Source organism: Coffea arabica, chromosome 7c, assembly GCF_036785885.1.
Source record: "Coffea arabica cultivar ET-39 chromosome 7c, Coffea Arabica ET-39 HiFi, whole genome shotgun sequence".
Taxonomy (NCBI): Eukaryota; Viridiplantae; Streptophyta; class Magnoliopsida; order Gentianales; family Rubiaceae; genus Coffea; species Coffea arabica.
Window position 1 is genome coordinate 22,860,435 of NC_092322.1, and position 16,380 is coordinate 22,876,814.

The following is a 16,380-nucleotide window of genomic DNA, read 5'->3' on the forward strand; positions in this document are numbered from 1 at the left end:
AATATCAGACATTCAGTGACAAGAACATTAGGCATATAGCATGATAGAGAATGTGGAAATAACTAGTTCTTGACTATTAATTCTTGACAAGAACAATAGGCAATTATGAAGTTACAGCACCAAATTCACACCATAGCCGGAAACTCCAACAATTGCTGTTAAGAAACATGAATAGCTTTATCTATGAATTGATTCAACAGATACAAGTTGTACCGTAGTAATATAGCTAACCTAAAGAGTGGAATCTCAAACAGTTGTTTCTCTTCCAAATCTACTAGTGTTCAATAGACATGAATGATCACCACTTCAACATGCGACTCAGATGAAATTGATTCTCCCTTAGATCTAAGCATCAAGAAAATGTTCAAATCACAAAATTTTCTTGAATAACGATCTTCACAATCTTGATATCTCCAGCAATAGTATCCAAACATTCAGGTTTATACCCTGCCACAACAGATTCTATCACTAACTCTACCTTATATGCAAACTCTATGGCAGGATTCCAAACATCTTATAGTTTTTCATATTGGTTACGCTGCTCCACAATGCTTTGTACAAATAATCTTAAGAATATAAGATCTTCTTGGACTATGAGGATTTGATCCTTTGGAGTAACTAAACAATTCTCTGAAAATGTTATTTCCTCAAGATTTTGAATAGGAGATCAATGGAGCCCAACTCATTGGTCCATAGAAACATAAATGATGATGATGTAACTGGATAAATTTGTGTAACTTCTCCCATAATAAACTCAAGAGATCTGTTTCCTTGGGCAAGCCTTCTCTCATTTCACTCACAGAAAGCGAGAAAGTCACGATTCCTGCATCAGAGACCACAATTCCAATAAGATCCTTCAGTTCGTCATGTAGCTCATTGAACCTTTCTTGCAGCTGGCTAAGAAGGATACTCAGGAATCTCACTCCATCATAGAATTTTAGCATTTGACATTCCATGAGAAAACTACTAACCGATATTAGGTCCATAATATAATCTAGGAGACAAACAATAAAGTTGGCCACCAGATTCCTGTTCTCCTCAAGAGCTAAATTGTGTGATGATCTTGACAACTTTGAAGCAGTTAGGATATGGATATAAGTTTCTTGGGCTTGGAGATCAACAGGATCAATCTTCTTGTACAGCAATTGAGAAATTTCAAATTCCATTTCATTGTAAACCTCTTCATCATCTCTCGCAAACCAAGATATAGAAATCAAATGTGCTGCTCTGATAGCCACAACTTCAATGTGAATTAGCAGATCGTTCAATTGCTCACCCTCAACGCCCTAGTGTGGCAAAGCAAATGAAACCCTTCAAGAACATCAGTTTCTCTTTAACGGTGTGCATTAGACAATGAAAAACTACATCAAATTCATGTTCTCTGAAGAAAAGATCTTGAAATCCATAACTAGTAATGCATCTCCTAGTCAACAATAGCCCAACAAAATATTGATCCACTATTAATTAATATCAGTCTCAAACAACAGCTGGATATCTTCTAGGAATCTGATAAGCAAAGTGAAGATCCTGCATTATACTGGTGGCCAGATCTAAATTGTGAACAAAATAATACTATGTCTCAAACTGTCAGACTTAGTATAGCCCTTCTCCTCCTTATCATGTTCCAAAAGCGTTCTATGGTTCCTCCTGCAATATCTCGCGTATACATCAAAATTTTTTAATAGTCTAACCTCCGTCATCTGGTTCTTGATATTAGAACAACAACACTTGCTGAACGTAATGTCACACCGGTCCTGATAATCCAAAGCAAGATCAAAGTACCTAGCAGTCCTAATGAAGGGTATCTCCATTTTACTATCTTCTTTTCAATCTAATATCGGATTGCTGTCTCTCTAACTATTGAAAGAACTTAGTTCAAGATCTATAACTTTCTCAAAAGTCATAATCTAAAGCAGTCAAATATTACCGCCAAGACATTTTTTTATTATTTACCTTTTTATTTAATTTGGGATGCGGGCTTGGTGACAATATCAAGTCAACAAATACCATTCTACTACCCCTGTCTAATGTCCCTGCTTAATTTCTTCATATGACGTCGTCTGCAGGTCATCATTTAACGGGTCGAAGCCAAGCTCAACGGTTGCTAAAATCCGCCGTTCAATGAAAGATGAAGTGAATAATTGGAACCATAGCTAAAACATTGTGTTTGGACTTGCAGAACGCCTTTTGCAGCCATCTCGGCCGAGTCCGATACTACTCGGCCGAGTCATAGTTGGAACGAAGGGGACCAGTACGACACTGATCTCATAATCATGAATAATTCCATATTCGCAGCAACTCGCTCGAATTCAGCCAATTTGAATTCGTAATTTATAAAATCGGTCAAAATATCCGAGTCAACTTAACAAGTGTTGAACTTGCGCATAAAATCTAAGTTTCGAGAGTATTGATTTTGTATATAGTAGTAAGTAGGGTCGTCTCCACAAGGATTGAGGAGAAATTTGTTTCTTCTAGAGTAAGAATTATGGGGGATTTTAGAAAATTTGAAAATAACTAACTAACTAATTAATAAAGCAATTAACAGAAATAAATAGTAGACATAACTCTAGCTAAAGGTGTAACTTTCAGATATAATTCACACTATTGATCATCGATGCCAAAATAGTACAACTTTTCATTAATGGATTGGTTACAGCCATCAACAAACTCTAACAGCCAAATTTTTCTTACTTTATTAATAGTCAAGGTACAACAATTAACTATTTTCTAATTAAGAAATAACCCTAAATACGACCATAAGATTTAATTTTTCAATTGTATTAAAAACTAGAAAAGCCCAACCCTAACCAACAAACTTGCTACGAGCGTTTGATTAAATTAGAACATACATATCGCTAACATGGGGCCTGTTTGGAAGCTAGTTTTTTAGACAAGTTTTTTACTTACAAGTTTTTTAACAACTTTTGCTACAGGAACCCAAAAAAATCTTCTCAAAGTTTTTTACCTACATACTTCAAAATACCCAAAACACACAAAAAAAATTCAACACACAAAAAAATTCCCTTTCCTTTTTTTCTTCTTCCACCCCAATCCCAACCCACCACCACCGCGGGTGTCGACACTTTTCGTCCCCCAAAACACGGAGATGCGCCTGGCTTGTTGATGGCTATGAAGAAGGCGCACGTTGGAGAAAGGGCAGGGGGGAGGGGTCGCGCTGGGTCGGGTTGGGGAAAGGGTGGGAGGTAGCGCCTGGGTCGGGAAAGGGCAGGGGGAAGGGGTCGCTGGCAGAGAGGGGTGGCGGGAGGGAGGGAGTCACGCTGGGGAAAGGGCAGGGGGTGGCGGGGGGGAAAGGGTCGCGGGGGCAGAGGGGGGTGGCAAGGGGAGGGGGTTGCTGGCAGAGATGGGTGGCGGGGAGAGGGAGTTGAGCTGGGGAAGGGCAGGGGGTGGCAAGGCAGAGGGAGAAGGGACACAGGACGTGGCGGGGTAGAGGGGGGTGGCGGGGGAGGGAGTGGGAGGGCAGTGGGGAGGAGAAGGGGAAAGGGAGGAAAGGGGGTGGCGGGAGGTGAGTTGGTGCTGGGAGGAATGCCTCAGAGAGGAAAGGAAGAAAGAAGAAGAAGAAAAAGGAAGAAGAAGAGAAGAGAGAAAAGAAAAGAAAAAGGAAAGAAAGAAAAAGAAAGAGAAAGAGAAAGAGAAAGAGAAAAGGAAAGAAAAAAAGAAAAGGAAAAAAAATTTCACCTTACAAAAACTTCTACAAAATTTTTCACTTTACAAAAACTTTTACAAAAAAAATTTTTACCTTACAAAAATTTCTATAAAATTTTTTCAAAAACTTCTATAGTACACTACAGTAAAGTTTTAGACAAACTCCCAAAAAACTCAGGTTCCAAACAGGCCCATGAATCTAATCACGCTAGTTATCACTAGTATTAACCAATCAACAATTATGAATTTAACCGGTTAACATGGAAGTAAATTATTAGGTTAATTCGAATATTGAACTCTTGACATTCAAATAATTAAATAATCATAAGAAATTGAATCAGAAAACATACGAATATCAATGAATTAAAATAAACATTTAAAAATCAATTCGATGTCACAGATGTTTTGGAATCGTGTTTTCGAGTTGACTTTGACTGAAAAAGCAAATTTAGTTGTTCATCATTGAATTCACACCCGTGAAAGTATGGACAGGTGTCGAAGACACACGGCCAAGAGAAAGCAAAAATCGTCGTTTTCTTCCCAAGCAAAAGGATACCAAGCAATGTTTCTTGCCTGGAAGTAATAATCAAAATAGCCAGCCGTCTCAGCTCCCTAACTAATCTCCTAGTTTTTAGCTTGTTGAAATAAAGTATATTGAAAAAGAAAACTTAAAATGATAATGTCTCAATTGTTTCCTAATTGAATAATTTATCTAACAAGGAAAGAAATCATCTCAATCTTCAGCCAAATTTTGACTCGAATTAGAAATCCTCTATAAGCAAGCAAATCCCGAGCTTTTCGGATTTGACAGCAGGTCTTGGACGTGTCCACCCCAAACTGTGTACCGATCTGGAAAATCACCTCTTTAATTTCTTTTTACTTCACATTCTTACAATTAGCATAATTTTCCAAATATGAATAGAATCTATCACTTAATACAATATTTGGTAAAGAGTCAAGGGAAAAATATTCACAAAATTACTAACAAAATGCACCCTATCACAACTCGGAGTTGATTCGGATATTTTTTTCAAATTGTACCTTTAATGGTATTTTCTACTTTTAGTAATTTTTTTCAAAATTTTTGAAAATTTTTATGTGCTATAATGAGCGTATCATCCAATATCCAACTGATATGCCACGATAAATGTGGAACAATCATGACTGCAACCTGCGACAGCGAACTATGTTTGCACTCTGCTCTTAACTTTTTCCCCTGACAAGAATGCTATGTGAGTATTTACCCTGGAAGCTCTTGGCCTTGTATTTTGTCTTCATTGATCTTCAGAAACCAAAGTGCTATTATTTGGTGCAGGTTTTATGTACTAATTATGTAAGCTTTTGACTTTTTGAAGTTTTTGATGAAAGATGCTCTATTTGATTCTTGTAATTGTGTTCTTCTGGACTGGGTACTATCTCAATATCAAATGAATCTTAGAAGCATATTAATATTCTAGCTAGCCGCTACCAACGATAGTGTTGCAGAGATTTGGTTTGAACTGTTGTGAGTTGACTGACTATACTACTATAAATCGATTGAGGAGATGAGTCTATTATCTAAGCATTCTACGAAATTTTAATACATAATGTCCACACAATTTGGATGCACTTTTTTAGCTGGGAGCAATTTGCAATTTTTTTAGGTTGGTCACAAATTCAGAACAAAAAATCCACCACAACCTTTTTCGGAACTCAGTAGCAGTTTTTCTTGTCTCTGTCTTCAGTTTTTGGTGGTAAGTACTTAGTAATACCAATGTGGCTGCAATTTTGATTCTTTGAACAACCAATTCGAAATGTGAAGTATTTTCCAGGTCAATTGCAATATATTGGCAATCTGTAACTTCAAAAAAAAAAAAGAGATAAACTATTGCAGTACTGCAGTTTCAATCCGAAGATGAACTAAAATAGAAGTTAAATCAAATGAGCAGACAGGTCAAAGTAATTATCAACTGTACGGTATAGTGTAGACAATAGCACAACTGATGTAAATACAAATATAACAAATGTAAACATTAACACAACAAAATGAAAATATACAACAAATTTTTGACACATTGAAATTGGTGCCCCACATTCAATCTCCTCAATTCAATTTCAAGACAGCCCATCTCGCACCCTTCGACTGCACCCCTGCAGTGACTATAGACGATCTGGATCCACTTTTCATGATTGATTGCTGCTATTACAAGTTTTTTTTTTTCAAATAAAAACAGGAATTTTCCTAACAAAAGTAGTATAGATAAATAGAAAGATCCATGATTTTGGAGTAGATAATGGATACGTTAATGAACAAGATGCGGATAAAAATTCACATATACATTATTCTAGAGTGCTTGAGACTATTGCACTCGTAATCTCTGTTATTGGCCTTATTTGGTACTAATTTTGGTGGGGATGGGTTTAGGGAGAAGGAGGTAAAAAAAAAAAAGGGAAAAAGAACTTATGTTTGGATACAACAATTATTTTAAATATCATTTTGCTTGTACAATAAAAACATTTTCTAACCATCTTTTTTCATATTCTAATTATCTTTTTATCCCACATACATCATATTTAAAAAAGTGCTATAATAATTATTTCAAATAATTTCTAACCCAATATATATATTAGTCATGAGCAAGGTATACGGGCAAAGGAATAATAATCTCTAACACGATAAAATAAATGCAAAAGTTGCAGTTAAGCTTGTTAGAAATGTTAGCTGGGAAGGAACCTTTCTCATGTGGCTTCATGACAGTGCACAGACTGATCATTCGGGTAGTTATCCTTTTGTAACTAATCTTGTATTATCAAGCGGGTAATGAAATATAATTGCTTTTGACAAAAAAAAAAAAAAAAAAATTTGACCGTATGAGTTTTTGTGGACAATTTTGGTAAAGTTATGAAGACTCTAGAGAAAGAGATAAAGAAAAAAGTGAAGAAAAAAGTAGAGAGGTGGAGAATGTACAACGTTTCCAACATATTGGGCACTGTATATTTATCATTATAAAGTAGTTTGTACAAATTGTAAATAATAAGCATCATGTAGGTGAATGTTGTTTTGTAAGTATTATATGAAATTAAATTCATGTAATAAATAGAAACTAACAAGAAAAACCTCTTTAACATAAACAAAATCCTTCTTATCCTACATGAATTCCAAGTATAAGACCCTAGACATACTAACCAATTCAATTTAGGGTATAGTTTTTCCTTTTGAGATAAAACTTGCAGTGACACTTTCCACTTGATTACAAATTTACAACAGTCATTTCCACTTGATTAAAAGCAAATGAAACTTTTACTGCTCTTCTTGAGGAGTTTGAACTACCAGCAAAACTTCTTCTCCTTGATGCAATTGAAGTAGGCTTCATCAGGGAGCAACAATGGCTACTAGTGCATATTGTAAAGCAAAAAATATAACTTTTGAGATGATGAGCAAGCTAATGAGGTACGATAGTAGAATCAAGGGATTCTCTGTCAAGAACAAGATCAAAAACAAGAAGAGCATGGAAAAAGGTCACGCAAAGTCTCAAGTGAGTGATATAACACCGGATGATCCATCCACTGGAAAGATTCAATTCAAGATATTTGCCAGCATCATATCACTTTCGCAGTGGAGGCATTAGCTGCAGGCCAGTAATGTAACAAGACTATCAGTTATCAATGCATGATCTAGTACTTTGAGGTTTTATAGTACTCTGCTGTATTAGGTTAAAAAAAAAAAGCTCGTAGAAGGAAAAAGTAGAGAATTGGAGCATCCATACCTGATAGTTACAGGCAAAAACATTCTAGCAAAGTTCCAATAGCTGTTTAAACCTCAGAAGCTCTTTCTTGTGTGACCTGCAAAAAGGATGACAAATTTTTTGTATATGCTGGTTTTCAGCTTAGCTAGTTGGAGCAAAAGAAAAGCGAGGCAATGGAACAGAAGACAAAAGTCGACAACAATCTTAAATTGGGCAAAACAGCAATGTTGTTTGGTACATCACAAAGCTAAATTAAGCCAAATCCGACCATCTGCTCTTGGATTTCATCATCAAAAGATGGGAGCAGTCCTTTGTGGTGTTTCCAAAATGTCTTTTAAGTCTGATCGTACAAATCTTGGAAAAGAACAGGGATTATATATTAGACTACAAAACACGAAGTAGGTGAAGTAAATCTTCAATTCAAGTAGGTGCACAAGGTTTCATCATCTTCTTTACAATTTTGAGTAGTAAAGAATAAGAAATAGACACGAAAAACCACTTTGGCCGTGCCAGTTTAGCAACAACAACTGTTTCTGGCTTTCTAACTGATTCAGATTAATTTTAAACAGCAAAAGACAGAAAATGTTACAATTGTTTGGCATCAGCTTTCTACAAACGTTGACTATCAGACTATCTTCCAGTTAACTTTCCACTGCCCCTTACAACTCCCTCCCCTCTTCCAACTACCAAAAGATGAGAGAGAGAGAGAGAGAGAGAGAGTGAGTGAGTGAGAGTGTGTGTGTGTGTGTGTGAAAAATAGATGCTGCACAAACATCTTTCATAACCATTCCTAGAAGTGCAGAAATTACAGGGATGATGCACTACCAGTTAGCAGCAACTTATAATCAAGGGTGAAGTAGTTCACCTTCTGAAGTGTTAGAATACGATTTGTTCAAACTCACCAACGCATCGACCGTGATTGGTGTTAATGGCATCATGAAATGATTTAATGCTAGTTCCAGATTTTGGACATCATTTGTCATAGCAAATTGCAAATACCTAGAGCCTATTCTCTCTTTCTTGAACTCATATGTCCAATTCCAACAAGTATATATTTATGGGACATCATATGCATCTCTCTCTCTCTCTCTCTCTCTCTCATCAAAACTGCAGAAGCCAAAAACTTGATCTTAAATCAGACTAAACGTGATAAATTCAAAGCACCTTTTCAGGATCCAACTTTGCCAATTCATTGCAAATGAGAAGTCAGTCTGCATACTAGTTGGTTAAAGAACAGTCAGTCTAAATACTAAAACTAAATTCGGTAATGATTCCTTTCGTCAAGTTTAAATTCCCTTCCTTGTTTGCTTCACGTCCAGAAACTTTCAGCATCTTTTGCTGTAACAATAAGATGTTCCATGCAAAATATAAAGGCACTATTAACGGTATATTACATATAACTCCGCTATGATTTCATCTATTACTACAAAATTCCCCTAACATTTCAAAATATCCAATTCACCCCCTATGATTTTATGTAATAGGGAAATTTGACAGAAAATAGCATATGTAACGTCATTAATTAAAATACTAATAAGGCCGTTAGTTAAATGCTAAATCAATCGACAACTCAACTGCCTTATATAAAAGCATAGGGGAATTATATTGATAAATGCAAAAATCACGGGAGGATGAAATGAATATTTATTCAAACTATAAGGGATTACATAGAGATTAAGATTTTATCACACACACTTTTAAAGCATGTTTGGTATAAATATATTAACTGATTGTGTATTACATCCATTTTCCGTTTTATATAAAACTATGGGGGTTATGTGGCTCTTTTAATAAATTAAGAAGGTCATCAGATATTATGTAAAATATTAAAGGTGGTTATAAATAATTTACCCCACCATTAAAGATTACCTATAGTACTTATTAACAAGGTTCGTATTCAGGAAATAAAGAATATAATCTAATATCTGAAAATTTATTTACTTTAGCTTCTTTTCGCATATCAAGGTGTCAGAAGAACATGGCTAATGGCCAAGTCTAAGCACAACTGCAGGAACATGGCATAACAAAACTCGGGAGAAACAGTGATAAGCAGGAACAAACTCATATATCTAGATGGTAAAAAATGTATTACAAAAGGAAAAATATTCATGTTTGGCAAGCTCGGAGTAGCTGATACATACATATTCTACACAAGGCTGCAATCGCATACAGCATTCTTGGCATTTAAAAGTGAATAGAAAAAAAAAAACCAATTGAATATTTCCATTCTGGAGTTTTCCATTCTGGTTGCACCGCTGCACAATATTTCCTAGGAAAGATCTTGAGAATACAAGATCTTCTAGGATTGTGCGTATTTGTTCATTTGGGAAACCAATTGAATCAGCTGTAGAACTTGCTAGTTCCTTGAGAGTTTCTAGAAGCAAATCAAGAGAGCCAAGCTCATTAGTTCTAGGGAAACTAAGTGATGATGATGATGGTAGTGGATAATTGTGTCCAACTTCTGCAATGATCAACTCGAGCACTCCGAGCAAATGAGAAAGCGCCAAATCTGTTTCCTTGCTCAAGCCTTCTTTCATTTCATTCATGGAAAGGGAGAAAATCATGATTCCTGCATCAGAGACTGCAACTCTAGCAAGATCCTTCATTTCATCATTTAGCTCATTGAACTTCTCCTGCTGCTGGCTAAGGATACCCAGAAATCTTACTCCCTCGTGGAGTTTTAGCACTTGATCCTTCACTGGAACCGGGAAACTGGTGTAAGACTGTTCTAGCTCCATGATAGTATATAGGAGATAATCAACAAAGTCAGCCACTGGATTCTTATTCTCCTCCAGAGCTAGAACGCATGATGATCTCGATAACTTGGAAGCTTGCAGGACATGGATATAAGTTTCTCGGACTTGAGGATGAACAGGATCAATCTTGTGTATCAGTTGATAAATTTGAGATTCCATCTTTTTGCACACTTTCTTACTATTTTTTTGAAAAAAAGATGTAGAAGCCAGGCTTGCAGCATTGACAGCCACAACTTCAGCGTGAACCAATAGATCTATCAATGGCTGACCCTCAACACCTCGCAGTGTTGCAAAGCGAATGAAACTCTTCAAGAACATTAGCTTCTCTTGAAGGGTTACCATTACAATTTTCAGAGCTTCATCAACTTTGCAATTGCTGCTGCACAGATGCTTTAGATTCTCTGAAATGGAATCAATGAAATCCATAACTAGTGGTAAATCTTCTAGCGAGTAGCAGAGCAACAAACTGATGATGCCCGATTTCTTGATATCTGTTTTAAAAAACAACCTCATATTTTTCTTGAGTCTGGTGAACTCGCATCTGATGTCCCTAAGATCATATGCGTCAAGCTGCTTATATCTTAAAAATGCAGAGTCAAGTCCACGCATTATCCCCCAAACCAGATCTTGAATCCCGAACGAAATACTGCTAAGTCTCAAACTGTCAGACTTAGCATCACACTTGTCCTCCTTATCATATTCCAAACACATCCCCTGGTTGCTACTCCTCCTACTGCACTTTCTAATATACAGATCAAAGATTTTCAACAGACGTATCCCCGCCTTCAGCTTCCAAATATCTGAATCGAACTGATAGTTGAACCTCTTGTCAAACCAGCCCAGATAATCTAAAGCATAATCAACGCAACTAGTGCTACTGCTGGAGAAAATTTTCACCATGGTTCTTGCTTTTCACTCTGATTTCAGATTTCTAATCTATTATTTTGAAAGGAAAAAAGTGAAAGGAAATCAGTCTGCATCGCTACAATTTCAATCAAATCTAAATATGGGGAGCACAAAATATGAACAAAAAGAGATTAAACATCAATCAGAGTAGATGTGGGGGTCAAAGTAAAGGGTGGACAAGTTAGAAGAAAACGGGCACCGGAGATTAAAATCCAATCTACCGGGTCTAAACTTGAGGCTTTCCAAATAAAATCCTGAACTGATTTGGCTAACCAAAAAGAGACACATTCCATGGTCCATAACTTCCATTACACAATCTCCTTCAATTAAAAACAGAAATTTTCTGAACATATATAGTATAGATTAACAGAAAGTTCCAAAAAATGAGAATACATGTGTAAAATAAGCAAGACACGGATAGAAAGTTCACTTTCTCAATCTTTTCGAGTAGTAGTTGAGTTGTAACAATTAAAGTGGGAATCTGTGTTATTGGGTACATTGTTACAGAAAGAGGTGTTGGTAAATCAGAGAGTGAGGGGAAAAAGTCGGGCCGGCAGATTATGCATCTTGTAACCAATTATTGTTAAATGCAATGCAAAATAGAAGTGTAATTAATGAGCACAGTTCTTTGGGGCAAAGCTCTGCCCAGTCTTGAGGGATTAGCCTTCAGACCCGAAAAAAAAATTTAACGAGCACTGTTCTAGGCCACATCACCTGCAAAATAATGTATATTGCATATACATTTTCCAAAATTTAGATTTTGGGCTAAATTTGTATTTCAATAGCAATAAAGAAACACAAATAAAAAGATGGACTTATTACAATGAAAGAAAAGTTGAGTAAAGTGAGAATTAAGGTATATATTAGGGGATCAGTGGTAGATTATCCTAAAAAGGATCATGCAGGTATGTTTCAAAATTTCTTGTTTTAATTGCCAAGAAATGGTAAATTGAATGTGTCTCTAACAAATAACTCAAATTTGATCAAGTTACTAAATTGAGTTTGAATTTATTACTTCCTCCATCACATTAAAAGTGTCATTTTTTTAGTTTAAAGTACCCCAAAATGTTTATCGTTTTGAAAAAATCTAAACTCATTGTAATCTTTTCTTCCAATATAGTCCTTCATTTTAATTGTATACACATTGCCATTCAAATTCAAAATTTGAATTTTTGGGTTAAATTTGAAAATAAAAAAGTATAAACATCACAATCAAAGTGCTATTTTTAAAATGTTGAATTCCCAAACACGACAGACAAATTGGGATAAAGGGAGTACTATTTGGTTCAGTAAGGATGCAATATTTGTCTCCTTAACTAATACTGGTATATGAGAGCGTGCGTTGTGCATTAGTGGGGTGTTTTTGAGGGATTTTGTAAATTTAGTGAATCTAAAAGTAGGAAGCAATGAAATGTTGTATAGTAACAAAGTAATCTAGTAAGTGAATTGATCCTTTAAAGGTTAGCATGAAGTAAAAGCAAAAGATTTTATCAAAATGGACGCGAAACTTAACGGCTACGTACATAAAATTACCACCGTTTTCTTAAAATAGTGATTTCCCGTTAGTGTATTGTTCATCTTTTGTTTCCTCAATGTTTTCACATTAACCATGAGTAGTGTCGTATTACAGGTAGAAGCAAAATCATGCTTGTTATAAGATTGGTGATTGGTCTTATAAAGTGTCTCAACTTATACATAATTTTATTTACATCTCAAATGTGAATATGAGAGTGGAAATATGTGCATTCATTTAAATTATGCTGCATAAACACTGGAAAATATTTTGAGAGATATTCTTTTTTCACTTGTCAAAATAATCTAGACTACCTCAACTACACTCCTATCAGTCCATGAAACACAACAGTAGTTTTAATTGTCATATTAAGGATAGAAATGTGCTTAAGAAAAGGAAAAGAATGAAAAGTAAAATAACAAATTAAAGTGTGGAATTGAAGTAAAAAAAAAAACCATAAATGACCTCCTTATTTGTTGCCTGGTGAACAATGCAAGGAAACAACCGAAAAATTGGGATGACCCAAAAGAGGAGAGCCTTTATTTTATTTTATTTTCTTAAGTAGGAGGGGAGAGAAAATTGAGTCGAATTCGAGTAGTTTGAGTTTTGACTTATAAATTTTAATTTTAAGCTAAGTTTGAACCCAGGTAGAATATTTATCGAGTACGAAATGCTGTTCAAATTTGGTTTTGATTAGTTAGTGAACCAAATTCAAACAAATTCTTATCCAATTGAATTCAATTCAAGTATCGAATAGTTTTATTGAGTGTGTCTTTGTATCCCATATCGGGATTTTATAAAGAAATATCTCATCTTGGTAGTTATAAATATAGTGAACTTAAGTGAATTTAATTGTGTTAAAGGCACCAACCCAAAAGAGTTTTGGAAGGCCCACACCCCAGTTTGAGAGGAGTTTTGGTTTGACATCAAATCACAAGAGCAAATTATGGGCCCAAGGCCCATAAAACATTTAGTGCTATTTAGACTCTTTTGTGTCTTCAGTTTTATGTGCCTTTGGACCTGAGAATTATTCATAGGGTTTTGAACTCTCTCTTTTGTACTCCATTTCTGTTATAATAAATCTGCTACCCCTTCGTCCGTAGAAGTAGGTCGATTTGATCGAATCACGTAAATTCTTGTATTTCTCTGTTAGATTTATTTGTTCTGTTATTGTCATTATTGAGTTGCCAAGAACCCTATTAATTCTCGTTCGTTAATTCCCTGAGACCAAACCTAACAAGTTTGAGTCGTCTTTCAGCCTATTAAGCTATGTTATATCAGGAGGTTTAGATTTGTTTTTCTCATAATGGATCTCAGAGGCATAATCATATGTTGCAGCTATTTTGCGAACATTTATTGACTGACTATACGAGTATATGTTGCATATTGAGTAAATCAATCCCTGAAATTTTAGTGAAGATATGAGTAAAACATAGAGATGCAGTCAGCTGAGGGTAGGGTGGTGGGAACATTGCAAGACTTTGCCTTCATCTTTTTTTTTTCGTTTCTTGGTTTTCTACATCCACTCATGAGAAATAACAACCACCTACTTGTAAGATAAATCTTGTGGAGGTGAAGAAACATATTAATTTCATAGTTACCCACCGTATAATATCAAATGAAATACGTTCACTTAATTGCTTCAGTAAACTTAGCAATACATGTATTCATACTGAAAATTGATTTATCTAATCCTGAGTCGAATAAAAAAGCTGGGATTTCATCCTTAATTTTCTGCAAGTAGGAAATGTCAAGAACACATGAGAGCCATATATATTTCAACCAAAAATAATGTATGAAAAAAAAAGAAAAAGAAATTCGGCACTTACTTTGGATTTGAAGAGAATATATATACTCTGGCAATAGGAGATCTGTTGAATCTGCGGAAATTTCATTTATGCAGTGAAACTACATTAAAAAAAATTAAATTTAAGGGAAAAAAAATAAAAAAGCATGCACTCGCTTGAAAGAAAATGAAACCTCTGGCAGTAGCTGGTGATCTTGTGAATATGCAAAAATTTCTAGTATATCCTTCACCTAATCACTCAAAATTAAGTTTAAGGAAAAGAAGAATATTCCGAGGAGGATAATGGTTCCAAACTAAATACTACGAAGTAGTAGTAGCAGTAGTAGGTAAGGAGTCACTGTCTTCTTGCTGATGAAAAGAAAAGTAACGTGAAATTGGTCATTAGTGTCCTGACCGTGTTGTGACAGTGTCATTAGTGTGTGATACAACTTACAACTTTTGGGCTCATATTAAAAAGAGTCAAACTCAGTTTACACTGTTATATAAGTTTCGAAGTCAAATTGAGCTTCACTAAAACTCATAATTAAATAAATAATTACATATAATATATATTTTTTAATTATGAATTAATACAAATTTATATATAAATTATTAACATTTTATGTCGTAATACGTACTAGTATTCAAGACACACACTAATATGCCTACAAATAATTGAAAAATATTTGTGAAATATTTTGAGTATATTTATTGAAATCATTTTCAAGAAAATTATTTTATATTCTGAAAGTACATATGCAAAAAAATCACCAAAATAAAAGTTATAAAAAGTAGTTATTCATAACCATAATTGGTAGTTGTTGATTAAAATTATGATTTATTAAATAAGTTAGAAAATAGAATATGAAAAAATACATATTACTTAGTAAAAAAAATTATATTGGTAGTGGATAGTTATCAAAAATAGATAGATTTTTCTTTATACCAAAAGTTCTCTCATCATCTTTAGGAGGTAAATAAAGTGACATATTTTTGTTTACCCCAAATTCCATCATCTCCCTTTGTATATAGTATAGATAATTTTAAATTATAAATATTATTATATTTATTGTATATATATAATTATATTCATATATAGGTCGGGTTTTAATCGAATTTGAGTCTAATATGACTCAAACTTGATTAGTTCAGGTCTAATATTTAGACTCAAATTCTATTCGCAAATAATACTTAAGCTTCAGGTGCATATTTCGTATCCAATGGATCGAGATTCTGTTGGTCCGACCCGTTAACAGTCCTGTCAAGTCTGCACTTGCCGTCCACAAAACCACGTCGTTAGATAGTTAAACTAGCCACTACTGCATCTCAGACTCCTTAGTCACAGCAAACGAGTGAACAGCGACGGCTTTCAGCTTATCCAGCCTTCTTTTTAGCTAGCACCCACATCAGCTCTGCACCAAGTCTCTACGATAAATAACGAATCCTACAGTGGGGTTGAGGAGAAATGTTCCTGTTGGATATGGTCCAGTTTAGGGCTGTAAACGAATCGAATCGCTCGCGAGAAACTAGGGCTGCAAACGAGCCGAGCCGAGTCGAACTTTGAGCTAATCGAACCGAGTCTCGACTAAATTTTACCAAACTCGAGCTCGACGAACCGGCAAATTTCGAGCTCGAGACTCGACTCGAATCAAGTCGAGCCGAGATTGAGCTCGAAAAAAAATAAAAATAATTATTTATTTTAAAAAATAAATAAATAAAATAATATTTTTTTAATAAATAATAAAATATTAAGGATATATACGTAATTTTACTATGAAAATAAAAAATAAAAAATATATATATATAATATACGTAATTTTATTATTAAATAAAAATAAGAATAAAATATATATATATATATATATATATATATATATATATATATATATATATATATATCCAAGCTCGTCAGCCGGAGCTTAATATTCTGAGCTCGAACTCGAGCTCGAGTTTGACTCGAGCGGCTCGATTCGTTTGCAGCCCTACGAGCGACTCGATCAATATCTAGTTCAAGTCGAACTCGAGTTGGCT

At 34.8% G+C, this 16,380-nt stretch overlaps 1 long non-coding RNA gene across 1 annotated transcript; it reads right to left on the reverse strand.

Moving 5' to 3' along the window:
- Positions 1–14,172: 14,172 nt before the first annotated feature.
- LOC140010280 (uncharacterized) lies at positions 14,173–14,651 on the reverse strand. The gene is made up of 3 exons (XR_011817584.1): positions 14,544–14,651; positions 14,393–14,443; positions 14,173–14,297 (listed from the first exon to the last, which is right to left on the reverse strand). It is a non-coding gene; the product is annotated as an uncharacterized lncRNA (long non-coding RNA).
- Positions 14,652–16,380: the final 1,729 nt, after the last annotated feature.